Source organism: Scyliorhinus torazame, chromosome 21 (genome assembly GCF_047496885.1).
Source record: "Scyliorhinus torazame isolate Kashiwa2021f chromosome 21, sScyTor2.1, whole genome shotgun sequence".
In the NCBI taxonomy this organism is placed as follows: Eukaryota; Metazoa; Chordata; class Chondrichthyes; order Carcharhiniformes; family Scyliorhinidae; genus Scyliorhinus; species Scyliorhinus torazame.
The window spans coordinates 131,869,199-131,883,133 of record NC_092727.1 but is presented as its reverse complement, the minus strand read 5'-3'; positions in this window follow the sequence as shown (position 1 = coordinate 131,883,133).

The window sequence follows — 13,935 nt, the reverse complement described above, 5'->3', positions numbered from 1 at the left end:
ATGAGAAAATTGGATACCGTGGCAAAACCATTGAAGTAAATGCATCATTACAGTAATAATATCACACTGAGCCGAGGTAATTCACTTTTCCATTTATTTTAAACACTAAATATTATCCCCAATAAAATCTTCAAACTTGTTCACTGAAGAAATCTCTAATGTTTGAAGTGAAAGTGAAATCTTCATACTTAATCTTTTCAAAAGTTCTGTTTTATTAAGTTTCATTCTAAACTTTTTTCTGCCTCCCAGTACTGGGCCACATGTCTCTGGAAGTCAGAACTGTTTCTGAATTGCAGAGGATCTTTTCAAATTGTACAATAGTTTTTGCTTGGACCATTCTGAATGTGATATGTTCAGCTGCTGCTTGCGCAGTGTAATTACAGGACGGGTTTGATAATGTCAGTCAACTTTTGTGGAAACCTCACTGAGCATAAAATGGTCGGATGTGTTTGATTTGGGGAACTCTCAGTTGCCCCTCCCCCAATCTCCAGGCTGGATATAGACTACGGTGCTTAACCAATCAGCAATACCAAATTCTCCATTCCGGAATCCCTCACCATCAACATCCTGGGGGGGTTACCATTGACCAGAAACCCAGCCATATAAATCCTGTGGCTACAGAGCAAGTCAGTGGCTGGGAACTCTGCGGGGAGTAACTCACCTCCTGACCCCACAAAGCCAGTCCACCATCTACAAGGCACAAGTCAGGAGTGTGATGGAATAATCTCCACTTGCCTGGATGAGTGCAGCTCCAACACTCAAGACACTTGCAAAATCTAGGATAAAGCAGCTCGCTCATCAACACCCCATTCAGCACCTTAAACATTCACTCCCTCCACCACTGGTGCACAGTGGCAACATCTACAAGATGCGTTGCAGGAACTCATCAAACCTCCGCAGACAGCACCATCCACATCCGGGACCACTATCATCTAGAAGGACAAGAGTAGCAGCGACCTGGGAACACCACCCTCTGGAGGTTCCCTTCCAAGTCACTCACCATCCTTACTTGGAAATATATCGCCGTTCCTTCACTGTCGCTGGGACCATGGGCGAAATTCTCCGTAATCGGCGCGATGACCGCCGACCGGCGCCAAAAACGGAGCAAATCAGTCGGGCATCGCGCCGCCCCAAAGGTGCGGAATCCTCCGCATCTTGAGCGGCCGAGCCCTAACCTTGAGGCGCTAGGCCCGCGCCGGACTGATTTCCGCCCCGCCAGCTGGTGGGAAAGGCCTTTGGTGCCCCGCCAGCTGGCGCGGAAATGACATTGCCGGGCGGCGCATGCGCGGGAGCGTCAGCGGCCGCTCACGGCATCCCCGCGCATGCACAGTTGAGGGGGTCTCTTCCGCCTCCGCCATGGTGGAAACCGTGGCGAAGGCAGAAGGGAAAGAGTGCCCCCACGGCACAGGCCCGCCTGCGGATCGGTGGGCCCCGATCGCGGGCCACGCCACCGTGGGGGCACCCCCCGGGATCAGATCGCCCCGCGCCCCCCCCCAGGACCCCGGAGCCCGCCCGCGCCGCCTTGTCCCGCCGGTAAGAGAGGTGGTTTAATCCACGCCGGCGGGACAGGCATCCTAGCAGCGGGACTTCGGCCCATCCGGGCCGGAGAATCGCCGGGGGGGGGGGGCCCGCCAACCGGTGCGGCGCGATTCCCGCCCCCGCCGAATCTCCGGTGCCGGAGAATTCGGCAACCGGCGGGGGCGGGATTCACGCCAGCCCCCGGCAATTCTCCGACCCGGCGGTATCTCGCCTCACATCCTGGAACTCCCTCCCTAACAGCACAGTGGGTGTATTTACACCTCAGGGGCTGCAGCAGTTCAGGAGGCAGTTCACCACCACCTTCTAAAGGGCAATGATTGATGGGCTATAAATGCCGGTCTAGTCAGCGACACCCACATCCCATGAACAAAAAAAACCTTGAGAATAGTTCTGACAGTAACTTGCTCAACCTCCTGTGCTCCCGCTGGCTAACCTTGATCCGTGTTGGACTCGATCCTTGACATTCATTCCTCACTGAAAAACCATGTGAGGAGCAGCTATTTGCTCGTCTGTCTACGAGACTGCATTTCAAGGCAGTCATTCTTGAGATGGTAGCTATCTGATTGAGCATGTACCGTGTCTGCTGTTGTACTTGATTTAGTCAGGCTGAGTTCCAGCATTCGATTGTGGAGATCACGTGATGTGGTCGAGTATCAAATTCTAAAACTCCTTTCTTGCTTGTTCTTCTCTGATAATTTTTACTCTTTATCAATTATCTGTTCTCTGGATTTCATTCAAGTTGTTAATTAGGGAGAACTTTGCCCCATTAGTCTATTGCAACAGACTATCTTTGTCGGAAATGTGACTATTCCAAATGTCAAGCAGATGAATGTGGGGTTCTGGGTGAGAGGCAATGCAGATCTCACTGATGCTGCGGAGACACAAAACCCTTCATTATGACTAAGAAATAACAAAGTAAAAGAAATGGCAATCATCCTTCCTATTAACGGCCCTGGAAATCATTCTTGCCATCACTAATGTGGGGCATCAACAGGCACATTGGTTCAGGACCCCAGCCGAGCAAAGAGGGTCGAGCGACACATGCAAACAGACTGCAAAATAAACACTAAGTTTAAAAGAACGAGTTGCATTCTGAGTGCCAATAACACAGTTTCCTTTGACATTTACAATTGTTCATCAAACTTTCTGTCACAGACTATGTCGACAGCACTGACCACACACTCAGCACCCACAGCACTGACCCACCTCAGTACCCACAGCACTGACCCACCTCAGTACCCACAGCACTGACCCACCCTCAGTGTCCACAGCACTGACTCACATCAGTACCCACAGCACTGACCCACCCTCAGTGTCCACAGCGCTGACCCACCCTCAGCACCCACAGCACTGACCCACCCTCAGTATCCACAGCACTGACCCACCCTCAGTATCCACAGCACTGACCCACCCTCAGTATCCACAGCACTGACCCACCTCAGTACCCACAGCACTGACCCACCCTCAGTGTCCACAGCACTGACTCACATCAGTACCCACAGCACTGACCCACCCTCAGTATCCACAGCACTGACCCACCATCAGTATCCACAGCACTGACCCACCCTCAGTACCCACAGCACTGACCCACCCTCAGTGTCCACAGCGCTGACCCACCCTCAGCGCTGACCCACCCTCAGCACTGACCCACCCTCAGCACCCACAGCACTGACCCACCTCAGTACCCACAGCACTGACCCACCCTCAGTGTCCACAGCACTGACCCACCCTCAGCACCCACAGCACTGACCCACCCTCAGTGTCCACAGCACTGACCCACCCTCAGCGCTGACCCACCCTCAGCACTGACCCACCCTCAGCACCCACAGCACTGACCCACCTCAGTACCCACAGCACTGACCCACCCTCAGTGTCCACAGCACTGACCCACCCTCAGCACCCACAGCACTGACCCACCCTCAGTGTCCACAGCACTGACCCACCCTCAGCACCCACAGCACTGACCCACCTTTAGCACTCACAGCACTGACCCACCCACAGCACTGACCCACCTCAGTACCCACAGCACTGACCCACCCTCAGTGTCCACAGCACTGACCCATCCTCAGCACCCACAGCACTGACCCACCCTCAGTGTCCACAGCACTGACCCACCCTCAGCACCCACAGCACTGACCCACCCTCAGCACCCACAGTACTGACCCACCCTCAGCACCCACAGCACTGACCCACCCTCAGCACCCACAGCACAGACCCAGCCTCAGTGTCCACAGCACTGACCCACCATCAGCACCCACAGCACTGACCCACCCTCAGTGTCCACAGCACTGACCCAAGCTCAGTACACACAGCACTGTCCCACCCTCAGCACCCACAGCACTGACCCACCCACAGCACTGTCCCGACCTCAGCACCCACAGCACTGACCCACCCTAAGCACCCACAGCACAGACCCACCCTCAGTGTCCACAGCATTGACCCACCCTCAGTATCCACAGCACTGACCCACCCTCAGTACCCACAGCACTAACCCACCTCAGTACCCACAGCACTGACCCACCCTCAGTGTCCACAGCGCTGACCCACCCTCAGCACCCACAGCACTGACCCACCTCAGTACCCACAGCACTGACCCACCCTCAGTGTCCACAGCACTGACCCACCCTCAGTACCCACAGCACTAACCGACCTCAGTACCCACAGCACTGACCCACCCTCAGCACCCACAGCACTGACCCACCCTTAGCACCCACAGCACTGACCCACCCACAGCACTGACCCACCTCAGTACCCACAGCACTGACCCACCCTCAGTGTCCACAGCACTGACCCACCCTCAGCACCCACAGCACTGACCCACCCTCAGTGTCCACAGCACTGACCCACCCTCAGCACCCACAGCACTGACCCACCCTCAGCACCCACAACACTGACCCACCCTCAGCACCCACAGCACTGACCCACCCTCAGTGTCCACAGCACTGACCCAAGCTCAGTACCCACAGCACTGTCCCACCCTCAGCACCCACAGCACTGACCCACCCTCAGCACCCACAGCACTGTCCTGACCTCAGCACCCACAGCACTGACCCACCCTCAGCACCCACAGCACAGACCCACCCTCAGTGTCCACAGCACTGACGCACCCTCAGTGTCCACAGCACTGACCCACCCTCAATGTCCACAGCACTGACCCACCCACAGCACCCACAGCACTGACCCACCCTCAGCACCCACAGCACTGAACCACCCTCAGTGCCCACAGCACTGACCCACCCTCAACACCCACAGCACTGACCCACCCTCAGTGTCCACAGCACTGACCCACCCTCAGCACCCACAGCACTGACCACCCTCAGTGTACACAGCACTGGCCCACCCTCAGCACCCACAGCACTGACCCACCCTCAGTGTCCACAGCACTGACCCACCCTCAGCACCCACAGCACTGACCCACCCTCAGTACCCACAGCACTGACCCACCCTCAGCACCCACAGCACTGAGCCACCCTCAGCACCCACAGCACTGACCCACCCTCGGCACCCACAGCACAGACCCACCCTCAGTGTCCACAGCACTGACCCACCCTCAGTGTCCACAGCACTGACTCACCCTCAGTGTCCACAGCACTGACCACCCTCAGTGTCCACAGCACTGACCCACCCTCAGCACCCACAGCACTGACCCACCCTCAACATCCACAGCACTGACCCACCCTCAGTGTCCACAGTACATACCCACCCTCAGTGCCCACAGCACTGACCCACCCTCAGCACCCACAGCACTGACCCACCCTCAGTGTCCACAGCACTGACCCACCCTCAGCACCCACAGCACTGACCCACCCTCAACATCCACAGCACTGTCCCACCCGCAGTGTCCACAGCACATACCCACCCTCAGTGCCCACAGCACTGACCCACCCTCAATGACCACAGCACTGACCCACCCTCAGCACCCACAGCACTGACCCACCCTCAGTGTCCACAGCACTGACCCACCCTCAGTGTCCACAGCACTGACCCACCCTCAGCACCCACAGCACTGACCCACCTTCAGCACTGACCCACCCTCAGTGTCCACAGCACTGACCCAACCTCAGTACCTACAGCACTGACCCACCCCCAGCACCCACAGCACTGACCCACCCTCGGCACCCACAGCACTGACCCATCCTCAGCACCCACGGCACTGACTCACCCACAGCACTGACCCAGCCTCAGCTCCCACAGCACTGACCCACCCTCAGTGTCCACAGCACATACCCACCCTCAGTGCCCACAGCACTGACCCACCCTCAGTGTCCACAGCACTGACCCACCCTCAGTGCCCACAGCACTGACCCACCCTCAGCACCCACAGCACTGACCCACCCTCAGTGTCCACAGCACTGACCCACCCTCAGCACCCACAGCACTGACCCACCCTCAACATCCACAGCACTGACCCACCCTCAGTGTCCACAGCACTGACCCACCCTCAGTGTCCACAGCACTGACCCGCCCTCAGTACCCACAGCACTGACTCACACTCAGCACCCACAGCACTGACCCACCCTCAGTGTCCACAGCACTGACTCACCCTCACTGTCCACAGCACTGACCCACCCTCAGCACCCACAGCACTGACCCACCCTCAGCACCCACAGCACTGACCCACCCTCAGCACCTACAGCACTGACCCGCCCTCAGTGTCCACAACACTGACCCACCCTCAGTGTCCACAGCACTGACCCACCCTCAGTGTCCACAGCACTGACCCACCCTCAGCACCCACAGCACTGACCCACCTTCAGCACTGACCCACCCTCAGTGTCCACAGCACTGACCCAACCTCAGCACCCACAGCACTGACCCACCCTCAGCACCCACAGCACTGTCCCGACCTCAGCACCCACAGCACTGACCCACCCTCAGCACCCACAGCACAGACCCACCCTCAGTGTCCACAGCATTGACCCACCCTCAGTATCCACAGCACTGACCCACCCTCAGTACCCACAGCACTAACCCACCTCAGTACCCACAGCACTGACCCACCCTCAGTGTCCACAGCGCTGACCCACCCTCAGCACCCACAGCACTGACCCACCTCAGTACCCACAGCACTGACCCACCCTCAGTGTCCACAGCACTGACCCACCCTCAGTACCCACAGCACTAACCCACCTCAGTACCCACAGCACTGACCCACCCTCAGCACCCACAGCACTGACCCACCCTTAGCACCCACAGCACTGACCCAACCACAGCACTGACCCACCTCAGTACCCACAGCACTGACCCACCCTCAGTGTCGACAGCACTGACCCACCCTCAGCACCCACAGCACTGACCCACCCTCAGTATCCACAGCACTGACCCACCCTCAGCACCCACAGCACTGACCCACCCTCAGCACCCACAGCACTGACCCACCCTCAGCACCCACAGCACTGACCCACCCTCAGTGTCCACAGCACTGACCCAAGCTCAGTACCCACAGCACTGACCCACCCTCAGCACCCACAGCACTGACCCACCCTCAGCACCCACAGCACTGTCCTGACCTCAGCACCCACAGCACTGACCCACCCTCAGCACCCACAGCACAGACCCACCCTCAGTGTCCACAGCACTGACGCACCCTCAGTGTCCACAGCACTGACCCACCCTCAATGTCCACAGCACTGACCCACCCTCAGCACCCACAGCACTGACCCACCCTCAGCACCCACAGCACTGACCCACCCTCAGTGCCCACAGCACTGACCCACCCTCAACACCCACAGCACTGACCCACCCTCAGTGTCCACAGCACTGACCCACCCTCAGCACCCACAGCACTGACCACCCTCAGTGTACACAGCACTGGCCCACCCTCAGCACCCACAGCACTGACCCACCCTCAGTGTCCACAGCACTGACCCACCCTCAGCACCCACAGCACTGACCCACCCTCAGTACCCACAGCACTGACCCACCCTCAGCACCCACAGCACTGAGCCACCCTCAGCACCCACAGCACTGACCCACCCTCGGCACCCACAGCACAGACCCACCCTCAGTGTCCACAGCACTGACCCACCCTCAGTGTCCACAGCACTGACCCACCCTCAGTGTCCACAGCACTGACCACCCTCAGTGTCCACAGCACTGACCCACCCTCAGCACCCACAGCACTGACCCACCCTCAACATCCACAGCACTGACCCACCCTCAGTGTCCACAGCACATACCCACCCTCAGTGCCCACAGCACTGACCCACCCTCAGCACCCACAGCACTGACCCACCCTCAGTGTCCACAGCACTGACCCACCCTCAGCACCCACAGCACTGACCCACCCTCAACATCCACAGCACTGACCCACCCTCAGTGTCCACAGCACATACCCACCCTCAGTGCCCACAGCACTGACCCACCCTCAATGACCACAGCACTGACCCACCCTCAGCACCCACAGCACTGACCCACCCTCAGTGTCCACAGCACTGACCCACCCTCAGTGTCCACAGCACTGACCCACCCTCAGCACCCACAGCACTGACCCACCTTCAGCACTGACCCACCCTCAGTGTCCACAGCACTGACCCAACCTCAGTACCTACAGCACAGACCCACCCCCAGCACCCACAGCACTGACCCACCCTCGGCACCCACAGTACTGACCCATCCTCAGCACCCACGGCACTGACTCACCCACAGCACTGACCCACCCTCAGCTCCCACAGCACTGACCCACCCTCAGTGTCCACAGCACATACCCACCCTCAGTGCCCACAGCACTGACCAACCCTCAGTGTCCACAGCACTGACCCACCCTCAGTGCCCACAGCACTGACCCACCCTCAGCACCCACAGCACTGACCCACCCTCAGAGTCCACAGCACTGACCCACCCTCAGCACCCACAGCACTGACCCACCCTCAACATCCACAGCACTGACCCACCCTCAGTGTCCACAGCACTGACCCACCCTCAGTGTCCACAGCACTGACCCGCCCTCAGTACCCACAGCACTGACTCACACTCAGCACCCACAGCACTGACCCACCCTCAGTGTCCACAGCACTGACTCACCCTCACTGTCCACAGCACTGACCCACCCTCAGCACCCACAGCACTGACCCACCCTCAGCACCCACAGCACTGACCCACCCTCAGCACCCACAGCACTGACCCACCCTCAGTGCCCACAGCACTGACCCGCCCTCAGTGTCCACAACACTGACCCACCCTCAGTGTCCACAGCACTGACCCACCCTCAGCACCCACAGCACTGACCCACCTTCAGCACTGACCCACCCTCAGTGTCCACAGCACTGACCCAACCTCAGCACCCACAGCACTGACCCACCCTCAGTGTCCACAGCACTGACCCACCCTCAGTGTCCACAGCACTGACCCACCCTCAGCACCCACAGCACTGACCCACCTTCAGCACTGACCCACCCTCAGTGTCCACAGCACTGACCCAACCTCAGTACCTACAGCACTGACCCACCCCCAGCACCCACAGCACTGACCCACCCTCGGCACCCACAGCACTGACCCATCCTCAGCACCCACGGCACTGACTCACCCACAGCACTGACCCACCCTCATCTCCCACAGCACTGACCCACCCTCAGTGTTCACAGCACATACCCACCCTCAGTGCCCACAGCACTGACCCACCCTCAGTGTCCACAGCACTGACCCACCCTCAGTGCCCACAGCACTGACCCACCCTCAGCACCCACAGCACTGACCCACCCTCAGTGTCCACAGCACTGACCCACCCTCAGCACCCACAGCACTGACCCACCCTCAACATCCACAGCACTGACCCACCCTCAGTGTCCACAGCACTGACCCACCCTCAGTGTCCACAGCACTGACCCGCCCTCAGTACCCACAGCACTGACTCACACTCAGCACCCACAGCACTGACCCACCCTCAGTGTCCACAGCACTGACTCACCCTCACTGTCCACAGCACTGACCCACCCTCAGCACCCACAGCACTGACCCACCCTCAGCACCCACAGCACTGACCCACCCTCAGCACCCACAGCACTGACCCACCCTCAGTGCCCACAGCACTGACCCGCCCTCAGTGTCCACAACACTGACCCACCCTCAGTGTCCACAGCACTGACCCACCCTCAGTGTCCACAGCACTGACCCACCCTCAGCACCCACAGCACTGACCCACCTTCAGCACTGACCCACCCTCAGTGTCCACAGCACTGACCCAACCTCAGTACCTACAGCTCTGACCCACCCCCAGCACCCACAGCACTGACCCACCCTCGGCACCCACAGCACTGACCCATCCTCAGCACCCACGGCACTGACTCACCCACAGCACTGACCCACCCTCAGCTCCCACAGCACTGACCCACCCTCAGTGTCCACAGCACATACCCACCCTCAGTGCCCACAGCACTGACCCACCCTTAGTGTCCACAGCACTGACCCACCCTCAGTGTCCACAGCACATACCCACCCTCAGTGCCCACAGCACTGACCCACCCTCAGCACCCACAGCACTGACCCACCCCCAGTGTCCACAGCACTGACCCACCCTCAGCACCCACAGCACTGACCCACCCTCAACATCCACAGCACTGACCCACCCTCAGTGTCCACAGCACTGACCCACCCTCAGTGTCCACAGCACTGACCCGCCCTCAGTACCCACAGCACTGACTCACACTCAGCACCCACAGCACTGACCCACCCTCAGTGTCCACAGCACTGACTCACCCTCACTGTCCACAGCACTGACCCACCCTCAGCACTCACAGCACTGACCCACCCTCAGCACCCTCAGCACTGACCCACCCTCAGCACCCACAGCACTGACCCACCCTCAGTGCCCACAGCACTGACCCGCCCTCAGTGTCCACAACACTGACCCACCCTCAGTGTCCACAGCACTGACCCACCCACAGCACCCACAGCACTGACCCACCGTTAGCACCCACAGCACTGACCTACCCTCAGCACCCACAGCAGTGACACACCCACAGCACCCAAAGCACTGACCCACACTCAGCACCCACAGCACTGACCCACACTCAGCACCCACAGCACTGACCCACCCTCAGCACCCACAGCACTGACCCACCCTCAGTGTCCACAGCACTGACCCACCCTCAGTACCTACAGCACTGACTCACCCTCAGCAACCACAGCACTAACCCACCCTCAGCATCCACAGCACTGACCCACACTCAGTGTCCACCGCACTGACCCACCCTCAGTGTCCACAGCACTGACCCACCCTCAGTGTCCACCGCACTGACCCACCCTCAGTGTCCACAGCACTGACACACCCTCAGTGTCCACAGCACTGACCCACCCTCAGTGCCCACAGCACTGACCCACCCTCAGCACCCACAGCACTGACCCACCCTCAGTGTCCACAGCATTGACCCACCCTCAGTCACCACAGCACTGGCCCACCCTCAGTGTCCACAGCACTGACCCACCCTCAGCACTGACCCACCCTCAGCACCCACAGCACTGACTCACCCTCAGTGCCCACAGCACTGATCCACCCTCAGCACCCACAGCACTGACCCACCCTCAGCACCCATAGCACTGACCCACCCTCACCACTCACAGCACTGACCCAACCTCAGCACCCACAGCACTGACCCACCCTCAGCACTGACCCACCCTCAGCACCCACAGCACTGACCCACCATCAGTACCCAGAGGACTGACCCACCCTCAGTGTCCACAGCACTGACCCACCCTCAGCACCCACAGCACTGACACACCCTCAGCACTGACCCAACCTCAGCAGCCACAGCACTGACCCACACTTAGCAACCACAGCACTGACCCACCCTGTGTCCACAGCACTGACCAACCTCAGCACCCACAGCACTGACCCACCCTCAGCACTGACCCACCCTCAGCACCCACAGCACTGACCCACCATCAGTACCCAGAGGACTGACCCACCCTCAGTGCCCACAGCCCTGACCCACCCTCAGCACTGACCCAACCTCAGCACCCACAGCACTGACCCACCCTCAGCACCCACAGCACTGACCCACCCTCAGTGTCCACAGCACTGACCCACCCTCAGTGTCCACAGCACTGACCCGCCCTCAGTACCCACAGCACTGACTCACACTCAGCACCCACAGCACTGACCCACCCTCAGTGTCCACAGCACTGACTCACCCTCACTGTCCACAGCACTGACCCACCCTCAGCACCCACAGCACTGACCCACCCTCAGCACCCACAGCACTGACCCACCCTCAGCACCCACAGCACTGACCCACCCTCAGTGCCCACAGCACTGACCCGCCCTCAGTGTCCACAACACTGACCCACCCTCAGTGTCCACAGCACTGACCCACCCTCAGTGTCCACAGCACTGACCCACCCTCAGCACCCACAGCACTGACCCACCTTCAGCACTGACCCACCCTCAGTGTCCACAGCACTGACCCAACCTCAGCACCCACAGCACTGACCCACCCTCAGTGTCCACAGCACTGACCCACCCTCAGTGTCCACAGCACTGACCCACCCTCAGCACCCACAGCACTGACCCACCTTCAGCACTGACCCACCCTCAGTGTCCACAGCACTGACCCAACCTCAGTACCTACAGCACTGACCCACCCCCAGCACCCACAGCACTGACCCACCCTCGGCACCCACAGCACTGACCCATCCTCAGCACCCACGGCACTGACTCACCCACAGCACTGACCCACCCTCAGTGTCCACAGCACTGACCCACCCTCAGCACCCACAGCACTGACCCACCTTCAGCACTGACCCACCCTCAGTGTCCACAGCACTGACCCAACCTCAGCACCCACAGCACTGACCCACCCTCAGTGTCCACAGCACTGACCCACCCTCAGTGTCCACAGCACTGACCCACCCTCAGCACCCACAGCACTGACCCACCTTCAGCACTGACCCACCCTCAGTGTCCACAGCACTGACCCAACCTCAGTACCTACAGCACTGACCCACCCCCAGCACCCACAGCACTGACCCACCCTCGGCACCCACAGCACTGACCCATCCTCAGCACCCACGGCACTGACACACCCACAGCACTGACCCACCCTCAGTGTCCACAGCACTGACCCACCCTCAGCACCCACAGCACTGACCCACCCTCAACATCCACAGCACTGACCCACCCTCAGTGTCCACAGCACTGACCCACCCTCAGTGTCCACAGCACTGACCCGCCCTCAGTACCCACAGCACTGACTCACACTCAGCACCCACAGCACTGACCCACCCTCAGTGTCCACAGCACTGACTCACCCTCACTGTCCACAGCACTGACCCACCCTCAGCACCCACAGCACTGACCCACCCTCAGCACCCACAGCACTGACCCACCCTCAGCACCCACAGCACTGACCCACCCTCAGTGCCCACAGCACTGACCCGCCCTCAGTGTCCACAACACTGACCCACCCTCAGTGTCCACAGCACTGACCCACCCTCAGTGTCCACAGCACTGACCCACCCTCAGCACCCACAGCACTGACCCACCTTCAGCACTGACCCACCCTCAGTGTCCACAGCACTGACCCAACCTCAGTACCTACAGCACTGACCCACCCCCAGCACCCACAGCACTGACCCACCCTCGGCACCCACAGCACTGACCCATCCTCAGCACCCACGGCACTGACTCACCCACAGCACTGACCCACCCTCAGCTCCCACAGCACTGACCCACCCTCAGTGCCCACAGCACTGACCCACCCTTAGTGTCCACAGCACTGACCCACCCTCAGTGTCCACAGCACATACCCACCCTCAGTGCCCACAGCACTGACCCACCCTCAGCACCCACAGCACTGACCCACCCTCAGTGTCCACAGCACTGACCCACCCTCAGCACCCACAGCACTGACCCACCCTCAACATCCACAGCACTGACCCACCCTCAGTGTCCACAGCACTGACCCACCCTCAGTGTCCACAGCACTGACCCGCCCTCAGTACCCACAGCACTGACTCACACTCAGCACCCACAGCACTGACCCACCCTCAGTGTCCACAGCACTGACTCACCCTCACTGTCCACAGCACTGACCCACCCTCAGCACCCACAGCACTGACCCACCCTCAGCACCCACAGCACTGACCCACCCTCAGCACCCACAGCACTGACCCACCCTCAGTGCCCACAGCACTGACCCGCCCTCAGTGTCCACAACACTGACCCACCCTCAGTGTCCACAGCACTGACCCACCCACAGCACCCACAGCACTGACCCACCGTTAGCACCCACAGCACTGACCTACCCTCAGCACCCACAGCAGTGACACACCCACAGCACCCAAAGCACTGACCCACACTCAGCACCCACAGCACTGACCCACACTCAGCACCCACAGCACTGACCCACCCTCAGCACCCACAGCACTGACCCACCCTCAGTGTCCACAGCACTGACCCAC